The sequence below is a fragment of the Physeter macrocephalus genome, chromosome 1, assembly GCF_002837175.3.
Source record: "Physeter macrocephalus isolate SW-GA chromosome 1, ASM283717v5, whole genome shotgun sequence".
Taxonomy (NCBI): Eukaryota; Metazoa; Chordata; class Mammalia; order Artiodactyla; family Physeteridae; genus Physeter; species Physeter macrocephalus.
The window spans coordinates 18,719,680-18,729,377 of record NC_041214.2 but is presented as its reverse complement, the minus strand read 5'-3'; the positions used below and the strand labels follow the sequence as shown (position 1 = coordinate 18,729,377).

At 42.8% G+C, this 9,698-nt stretch overlaps 1 long non-coding RNA gene across 1 annotated transcript; it reads right to left on the bottom strand.

Annotated features, from left to right (window-relative positions):
• Positions 1–4,099: 4,099 nt before the first annotated feature.
• LOC129392260 (uncharacterized) lies at positions 4,100–5,732 on the bottom strand. Its single transcript, XR_008617963.1, has 3 exons — positions 5,676–5,732; positions 5,170–5,246; positions 4,100–4,239 (listed from the first exon to the last, which is right to left on the bottom strand). It is a non-coding gene; the product is annotated as an uncharacterized lncRNA (long non-coding RNA).
• Between the last annotated feature and the right edge of the window lie 3,966 nt (positions 5,733–9,698).

Below are 9,698 nucleotides of genomic sequence, written 5' to 3'. Positions count from 1 at the left end.
TGAATAAGCCAATATTTTAAACTTCAAGCACAGTCAACTTCATTACTTGAAATCTGTGATCTTACATTTGCCATGGATTTGAGCACTTTTAAACTCTTAATGATGAAAATGAGACTGTTAGTTAAGCTAAATGACATGACTAGGGTTATATACATTGATTATTACAGCATGCTTGAGTCAGAAACTCTTGCTTCTGCAACTGGTGATGAGATATCTACCTCTGCATCTCTATCTATCTCTCTATCTCTCTATCTATCTATCTATCATCTATCTACTCCTCTGGTTCTCCATTTCTTCCAACATCCTACAAACCCTAAATTAGAAACATAAATAAAAAATGCTGTGACTTAAATATTTAAAAACTGGATAGAAGTATTTATCCACGGTTTAATTTTTCCCAAAAGCTACAATCCCTAGACTAAAACCACATGGGTGAATCATGCCTATATGTGTAAATACACTTCTTGCGTATTACATACACATATATATATATATATATATATATATCATGTTGGGTTACATATAGTAGGCCTTTATCACCTACTCCTAAATGAGTACACATGACTGGATGAAAAGACCAATGTATCTCACGTTCCATTTCCCTTTGCCTGTTGCCATCAATGAGACACAGACCTCAGCTTAAAACTCCGATAGCAGAGAAAGGCTTTTGGCTCTCAAAAGTGCAAGTGCTCAATCATAAAGAAAACCTAGAGAGGGAGTCTTCCCTTCAACTCATCATTTCCCCAAAGATCCACAGTTTAGGGAGCGAGCAAAAAGAAGAGAATTGGAGAGGAGGTGAGGGAGGTTAACTAAACTCTAGTGTGCCTTGACGGGGGGTTACCAGGGGCTGCTTCCCTCCTCCAGGCTGAGGCCCGGGGCAAAAGGTGAAGAAAAGGGTGGAAAAAAGACCAGATGAGATCATAGGCACTGAAAGTGGTGAGCATCTATACTCCCTTGCCCCTCCAACCCACTGGAAGGCTGGGGAGGCAGCCAGACACAGGGTCACCTGGAACAGCTGCATGTGCCGGAGTGCTGGGTACATGGCCCCAGGCAGCCTCACAGAGCTATGCCCTGACCTCTGACAGAGCCAAACCCTGGGAGCCTTGCAGCCTCCCTGCGTAGGCAATGGAATAGCAGACAGGGATGAGGATTTTATTCATTGGAGGAATAGCCACCATTGGATGGACAATGACCCAGACCAGATGCCCCCTCCTACCCAATACCTGGGCCCAACAACTCAGGAGGGAGAGGGAAACTTCCCTCGACTGAGGTTGTTTCCACATAAGATATACTAAGTACGGTTATAAAGAGACTAAACAAAGTTATATATTTTATGCCACTAAGTTTATGGCCTGAAATACAGTTCCATTATAGATGATAGATAGATATCAAATATAACCTTTCATATACTTAAATTATATGCATTCTCTATTTTAGGTTTCTAGTTTGGAATTTTGCTGAGGAAACAGACAATTAGGAGAGTGGGCTCTTCTATTTATGATGGCGACTTGGGAGACTAAACAGGAAATTATCACAATATAACTGTAGTTACAATAAGGAAAACAAAAAAGATGTGTGTGTGTGTGTGTGTGTGTGTGTGTGTGTGGTGTAGATAGACAGATAGACAGAAATATTGAGCTACCACCTCTCTGCCTAGAGCAGTTATTTTAATGAAGAGGAAAAGCCAGATTGCCTCTAAAGCTTTTTTTATAAACCTGAACAACACATCAGGTTTCTTCAATCCACTTTGCCAGCCTCAGCTATGCATTTAATCTTGTGGCCTCTTGTGCTCTCCCAGAGGACAGGCAGAATTCCGACTGTAACTCCAGTGCTGGATCGCACTTTCTGAAACAATCGGATGGTGGGAGATGCATGGGCTTAGTTTGACCCAGCAAGGCTTTTTCTCCATTAAGGACAAAGCATGAATAAATCAAACACACTTTCTGGAAGTTTTGAGACAAAGCACAGATCTTAGGCTTCCATTCAGGAAGAGGGAAATGATACATTTATTTATTAAATTATGAGAGAAAAATGAAGAATGTTTCTGGTTTCTCTTCATGAATCACTTAAATTAAAAAAGAGGTAGATTTGTGAAGAGCAACCTAGGTAGATTATGAGAGAGGCAAAATGGTGGAGTGGCTGAAAGCATCATAGAAAGAGTAACACAGCATTCAATCTATATACTGTGCAAATCATAGAGTTGAAAGGACCTTAACAGTATCAAGGTCCACCACTTCCCCCCAATTTACAGATGGCAAAACTGAGGCTCCAACAGCTCAAGCTGGAGTCAAATACCAGCTCTGCCTCAGTCTGGCCTCTGCACCTCAGTGTTCCTCCCTGTAAAGTAGGGTTTATAACGGTACTTACCTCATGGGATTGTTGTGAGTATTAAATGAGTACTCTGTCAAGAACCTAGATTAGTAAACATTATGTGTGTTGCTTGTCATTGTTATTTATTTTCAAAGGTTAACAGGCCAAGATCACCAGCTTACTTTCCACCACATAGGCAGAATTCGAGGGAACAACCTGGAAATCAATATAACGGATTCAAGTTAGGCATAAGGAAGAACTTGGAAAGTTTTTGTTGTTGTTTTTTAAGTTCTGGAGCAGTTTGCCAAAGAAGTTACAAGGACTTGAAAAATGCCTCTTAAGCAGGGTAGTTAGTTACTAATTTGATCAGGATAGTTTTGGTGTAAATTTGTTATCCTAGAGGCATCTCAGATGAGGGCCAACCATCTTGATCTGGATGGCTTGGAATTTTATTTAGTTGTCTCTTCTGACTTTAAATTACCAATGTCACTGGTGATGATGGTGAATGGTTTGTCATTTCCTAAAGGTAAATTTGTCCTGGTGGTGGACCAACTGCATATTCCATCCCCAGAGAAGAGACTGCTGCTAGAATATTGTTAAAGTTTTCTTCATATTCCAGATGATGAAGATTTACAAAGAGCATTTCAACACTCCTGTGACCATTCAGGATGATTTTCCATGTGAGTTAATGCTATTGAACAAAACAGAAACTGTCTTAAAGTTTTCCTAAACTCAGTTGTGTGTCTTAATACATGCTCCCCAGTTGTTTGAAAACATGTCAAGAAGACACAGTACAGAACAATTAAAATAAAAAATTGAAAACTAGGTTCCTGGTACTGTCTGTAAGCTGCTAGTGGTTTGCCAAAAACAAAACCAGGAACCAAAAACCATCTGTGGTCAGTTAGTCTTTTGGCCACAACTAATTCAAAGGATGCTTTGAGATCAGGGGAGTAAAGCATTCCACATCTTGGGGCCTGGTTGGTTTTATGGGGTAACCCTTTCCTAAAGATCAAAATACTAACAAACAAACAAAACCAGGCAGTTTGCAAGAGTTACAACTGACCCCAGTGTTGTCATCATAGAAAGAGTAACACAGCATTCAATCTATATACTGTGCAAATCATAGAGTTGAAAGGACCTTAACAGTATCAAGGTCCACCACTTCCCCCCAATTTACAGATGGCAAAACTGAGGCTCCAACAGCTCAAGCTGGAGTCAAATACCAGCTCTGCCTCAGTCTGGCCTCTGCACCTCAGTGTTCCTCCCTGTAAAGTAGGGTTTATAACGGTACTTACCTCATGGGATTGTTGTGAGTATTAAATGAGTACTCTGTCAAGAACCTAGATTAGTAAACATTATGTGTGTTGCTTGTCATTGTTATTTATTTTCAAAGGTTAACAGGCCAAGATCACCAGCTTACTTTCCACCACATAGGCAGAATTCGAGGGAACAACCTGGAAATCAATATAACGGATTCAAGTTAGGCATAAGGAAGAACTTGGAAAGTTTTTGTTGTTGTTTTTTAAGTTCTGGAGCAGTTTGCCAAAGAAGTTACAAGGACTTGAAAAATGCCTCTTAAGCAGGGTAGTTAGTTACTAATTTGATCAGGATAGTTTTGGTGTAAATTTGTTATCCTAGAGGCATCTCAGATGAGGGCCAACCATCTTGATCTGGATGGCTTGGAATTTTATTTAGTTGTCTCTTCTGACTTTAAATTACCAATGTCACTGGTGATGATGGTGAATGGTTTGTCATTTCCTAAAGGTAAATTTGTCCTGGTGGTGGACCAACTGCATATTCCATCCCCAGAGAAGAGACTGCTGCTAGAATATTGTTAAAGTTTTCTTCATATTCCAGATGATGAAGATTTACAAAGAGCATTTCAACACTCCTGTGACCATTCAGGATGATTTTCCATGTGAGTTAATGCTATTGAACAAAACAGAAACTGTCTTAAAGTTTTCCTAAACTCAGTTGTGTGTCTTAATACATGCTCCCCAGTTGTTTGAAAACATGTCAAGAAGACACAGTACAGAACAATTAAAATAAAAAATTGAAAACTAGGTTCCTGGTACTGTCTGTAAGCTGCTAGTGGTTTGCCAAAAACAAAACCAGGAACCAAAAACCATCTGTGGTCAGTTAGTCTTTTGGCCACAACTAATTCAAAGGATGCTTTGAGATCAGGGGAGTAAAGCATTCCACATCTTGGGGCCTGGTTGGTTTTATGGGGTAACCCTTTCCTAAAGATCAAAATACTAACAAACAAACAAAACCAGGCAGTTTGCAAGAGTTACAACTGACCCCAGTGTTGTCATCATAGAAAGAGTAACACAGCATTCAATCTATATACTGTGCAAATCATAGAGTTGAAAGGACCTTAACAGTATCAAGGTCCACCACTTCCCCCCAGTTTACAGATGGCAAAACTGAGGCTCCAAGAGCTCAAGCTCTCTATCGAAGGCATAACAGCTTGCTGGTGGCAGAGCTGAGCTAGGAATTCAAAAGTCCTGCCTAGCTCTCCAACCTCATCTCACACCATTCTCCTTCTCCCTCCTTACACTCTAAGAAAAGTTGCCTCCATTCTCTCCAACCAGGCCAGGCTTGATCCCACTTCAAGCCTCGGTACTTGACATTTCCTCTATCAACCCCCACCCCCACATTCCTGTGGCTCTTCCTTCTGTGAGGTGTCACCTCAATTATGATCTCTATTCCCTAATTAGTCCCTGATAACCCACCAATTGCTGTCTATTTATTGTATCACCCTGTTTAATATCTGAAATTATCTTCTCTATTAATTATTTATTTTTCTGTTGTCTCCCTGCTGTTCTCAGGTAACCTCCAGGAGAGCCGGGACATTACCTGTCTTGTTCTTTACTGTATTTCCTGCTTCTAGAATGGTGTCTGGTACAGCGTAGGTACCCAATGAACATCGTTGACTGCAAAAAGGAAGAAAAAAACTTTTTAAGAGTCCCTCTGTTTATCTGGATCTTCTGATTACATCATGCTGCAACTTTTATTTAACACAGCATAAATAATAGCTACTATTTATATTTTCAAATGTTATATTTTCAAGTGTTACATTTTCAAATGTTCTGTTAGGCCTTTTTCAAATCTTATTTCATTTAATCTTTGCAACAATCCTAGGTGTTGGTGTAATATCCTTGTTTTTCTGATGCAGAAGCTGAGGCTCAGAGAATTTAAACGTCTCAAACAAGTGGCAAATCAGCGCTCAAACCCATGCTTGTCCGACTGGAAGGTAATCAAACCTAAAGTAAGCATACTTGTAACATGTTTTATTTATTATATCTGTTCCCAAGTGTTCAATATCAGGGCCCTATCAGTAAATGCCATTACAGAACACTTACCACATTGAGATCTCAGAACGAGTTTTACTTTCATATTAATAATGAAGCAGTCAGTCGAAAGTACAGAGATGTTTATGATTGCGTTGATCTTTGAATGGTCAAGTAAGCTTTGGCATTCTCACCTGTTTAGGTTTTGATTTGTTTGTTGTGTCTGCCAGGACTCATGAGAGGAAAGGAGAAATCGTTGCTGTGAGGAGAGAGCTGCAGACTCAGGCCTGATAGGCCAGGAGGAGCTGATGTCAAGTTTTGGGTTCGGCCCTGCAGCTGTGCAGGAGGTCTCGACCTGTAGGCAGTGGGCTCGGGGCTGATTCATTCAGGTTATGAATCGGGATCTTAAGAAGAACTGAAAACGGGACCCATGACCCTAGTCTTGTTCTCTGTTCCGACTGCTAACTGCTGCCTGCCATCGGCTCCCCACGCCGTGAATATGGAGAGCTGTGTAAATGCTGACTGACAAACAGGCTGAGAGATAACTGGACATCATTTCTGGCTGGCAGACTTTTTTGACTCTTTTCAAGGCTAGTAAAACTTTTCTGCCTTGATTTTTACATCCTGGCCATTCTTAGAGAAGGGAGATGGGTCTCAGAGGAGGGTCAAACAGTTGTTCACTTCAGGTTCAAGGATGTTTCCAGTCCACCCAGAGAGCACCTGGGGGAGAAGGTTCAGGAGTGGTGGCACTGGTCGAGTCAGCTGCCTCTGACCCTGGCCATGGTCACGGCATCAGGCACATTCATGACCACCCCTGGTAGGCAGGCAGCATCTTCCACGGACTACCTCCCTCACGCCCACTCTCTTTCCTCGCCCACCTCAAGCCCTCAGTTCTTATGTTACCACCATCCCTTCCTGCTAGCCTGTCTCCTGAATTACACTGTGCTAAGGGTCTCTTCCCCAGCCTAAAGTTCTACTGCAAGAGCCACTTCCAGGACTGGAGCTTCAGAAAGGGTAGTGCCCACTGTGGTTTTTTTTTTTTAATTTTTTATTCTTATACAATTTTTAAAGGTTACTTTCCATTTAGAGTTATTACAAAACATTGGCTATACTCCCCATGTTTTTCCATCCATCCTGAGTCTATCTTACACCCAATAGTTTCTACCTCCCACTCCCCTGCCCCTATGTTCCCCCCACCACTGGTAACCACAAGTTTGTTCTCTAGATCTGTGAGTCTGCTTCTTTTTTGTTATATTCACTAGTCTGTTGTATTTTTTAGATTCCACATATAAACCATACCACACAGTATTTGTCTTTCTCTATCTGACTTATTTCACATAGCATAATGCCCTCCAAGTCCATCCATGTTGCTGAAAATGGCAAAATTTCATTCTTTTTTATGGCTGAGTATTATTTCACCATATATATATATATATATATATATACACCACATCTTCTTTATCCATTCACCTATTGATGGACACTTAGGCTGTTTCCATGTCTTGGCAATTGTAAATAATGCTGCTATGAACATTGGGGTGCATGTATCAGTTGAATCAGTGTCTTCGGTTTTTGGGGATATATACCAGGAGTGGAATTGCTGGGTCTATTTTTAGTTTTTTGAGAAAATTCCATACTGTTTTCCACAGTGGCTGCACCAGTTTACATTCCCATTAACAGTGTACAAGGGTTCCCTTTCCTTTTCTTTCTTTTTTTAAAATAAGAGGCCGCTTGCAATATTTTATCTCATTTTTCCTTATTTTATTTTATTTATTTTTGGCCTCGCTGCGTGGCTTGTGGGATCTTAGTTTCCTGACCAGGGATTGAACCTGCACCCTCAGCAGTGAAAGCACGAAGTCCTAACCACTGGACCACCAGGGAACTCCCCCCTTCTCTTACTATATTTGTTTTTATCCAAATATCTCCTTCGGAAAATCCCTGCATTGATGCTCACCTATAATAACACGGGTGTGTACAAAGGTTACCCAGGGACTCAATGCAAAGGAAGGAAAATTATTTTTTAGGCCCTTCTAAAGTCTCGAACATCTTCTGTGCAAAGTAAAACCACGGGGAGCAGATCACGAGCCAGCCTTAGACTCTGCAGCGCTGGGCACCACAGAGCAATGAGATGCAGTGGAAGATATAAAGCCGGATTTTCAAATATGTTAAAGATCAGAGGAAAGAATACTACTTGTACATTAAACATTAAAAGGGAGGGGCGAAACATTTTTCTTCAGCAATTTTGGGATGGGAATATAGGAGAAGACAGTAGAGTGTGAAATTTTAATGAAATATTCTGGCTTTCAGGAGGAAAAGCAAATGAAGAGGGCTGGAAGGAAAGCAGGATATACTGAACGGAGCTAGAGGTCAATCTAAGCGAAGTGGTTCTCAGATTAGAACAGACAGGAGGCTGGTTTAGGGAATTTCATGGGCCAGAATCCTGGGGTACCACTGTGCCTGGGGAGGCTGCATATGCTTCAAAGTCAAGGAGTGGGGCTTCCCTGGTGGCGCAGTGGTTAAGCATCCGCCTGCCAATGAACACAGGTTCAAGCCCCGGTCCGGGAAGATCCCACATGCCGCAGAGCAACTAAGCCCGTGCGCCACAACTACTGAGCCTGTGCCCTAGAGCCCGCGAGCCACAACTACTGAGCCCACGTGCCACAACTACTGAAGCCCGCGCGCCTAGAGCCCGTGCCCCGCAACAAGAGAAGCCTCCGCAGTGAGAAGCCCGCGCACCGCAACGAAGAGCAGCCCCCGCTCGCCACAACTAGAGAAAGCCCGCCCGCATCAACGATGACCCAACGCAGCCAAAAAAATAAATAAATAAAATAAATTTTAAAAAATGTCAAGGAGTGGACATGGGGCTCCAGTAGGAAAGGACTCACGTGTGCCGACTGAGATTTTCCAGAGACAGAGCTGGGGAGGACAGGCAGATTTTCAGGCAGGTACACAGAGCACCTGCACCTTGATTGACAGATCAGTCACACAGCTCACAGAAGTAGCACAAGCATGGGTGCTGTTCCCAGGGTTGGCTGAGCTGTTACTGAGGGTCAGAGGAAGCCCCAGTTGTGGGCTTGTCAGGCTGAGCTCTGCTGTGGCCTACGAGTGGAGTGGGGTGAGATGGTGACCAGACTAGGGCACAGCACGCAGGGGTGGGCAGTGGCCCCAAGGGGACGTGAAGAGGCTCATGAATCCAGATGCCTACAAAGAAGGGAGGGAGTCCACATGAGCGTCTGCGGAACTTGAACAGGAAAACAGGTCTTTGTCCTACTTTCAGGGGCTTATTCTCATCCTCTCCTGGTTAGAGCTCGTCTCTGCATGGGCTGCCTAGAGAGAAATGCGAAGAGGTCACTTGCTGGGGAAGCCCTCAGTGGAAAAGCAGATATCATGTTCATTACCAGTGTTTCCCTTCGTTAAGGGCTGGAGCTGGAAGCGAGGCCGCTAACTGGAAGGGACCAAAGGGGGATGGTCTGGAACAGACTGGGATGGTTTATGTTTATGCTAAGTTATTAGAGTAACTGAGGCTGTGCACCCATCCCTCACCTTGGCTGTATCCCTGGGGTGGAGGGTATGGGACTAGGTGGGCTGCAGCTCGTGTCATGTGGAGCCCATGTTGTGAGAAGGCAAGAGTGATGACTTTAGTGGCATTGTCTTAGCAGCTGGATCAAACCTGACCTGCAACACCAATTACTACTGGATTTCAGACACATGAAAAATACATTTATTATTATTATTGCCAAACTGAATGGGATTTTCTGCTTTTATTTTTTGACATGGTTTTAATTGATGCATTAGGGAAGGATGAAGGGAGCAAAGCCTACAGGAGGAGTTATGATGGGCTACACAGGCCTCTCATTTCAGGAACTGGGTCTTCTAGAAAATAAATCCTACTGGCTTCTCTAGGGATGGTGGTTTTGAATATTACTTAAGAGCAGTCCCCTGGGGTGAGGGCTTCCCTTTGGAAGCAGCAGCTCATACCAAAAACCGAACATAAGCTATGCAGGGCCAGTAACGATGTCCAGAAGGTGAACGGTAAGAATGCCATTACTTTATGTTTGATTTGTTTTTTGAGCTTCCCTAAAAAAGATGGGAGGT